Source organism: Manacus vitellinus, unplaced genomic scaffold (genome assembly GCF_001715985.3).
Source record: "Manacus vitellinus isolate BGI_N305 unplaced genomic scaffold, ASM171598v3 scaffold_11_pilon, whole genome shotgun sequence".
In the NCBI taxonomy this organism is placed as follows: Eukaryota; Metazoa; Chordata; class Aves; order Passeriformes; family Pipridae; genus Manacus; species Manacus vitellinus.
In genome coordinates, this window is record NW_021938895.1 from 17,783,402 (window position 1) to 17,783,775 (window position 374).

Below are 374 nucleotides of genomic sequence, written 5' to 3' on the forward strand. Positions count from 1 at the left end.
TGATGCTTTTGAGAACACACGCAGGATCACCCTTGAGGAGAAAAGACAACACAGAAAGAATCGTGTCTTGCAGAATATACCACCTAAGGAGTCTTTCTGCTGTGCCTTTTGCAACCGGACGTGTCTATCTTGTGTTGGCCTTTTTAACCACCAACGTGCTTGTAACAAACGTGGGTAGTGCCCTTCCCAAATGTTTGTTTGCGAAGCCTAGCCATGATGATTTATGAGTGGCAGTCTGAAGGCTAAAAATTGCTTACTGCTCCTTTGAGAGAGGTCTGAATATTTGGAAGGGTTTCCTGAACAGTGGTTCAGTGCTTAAACTTCCTCTCTCTTCTGTCCTATTTAATTTTCTAACTGCATAAAGACAAATTAGT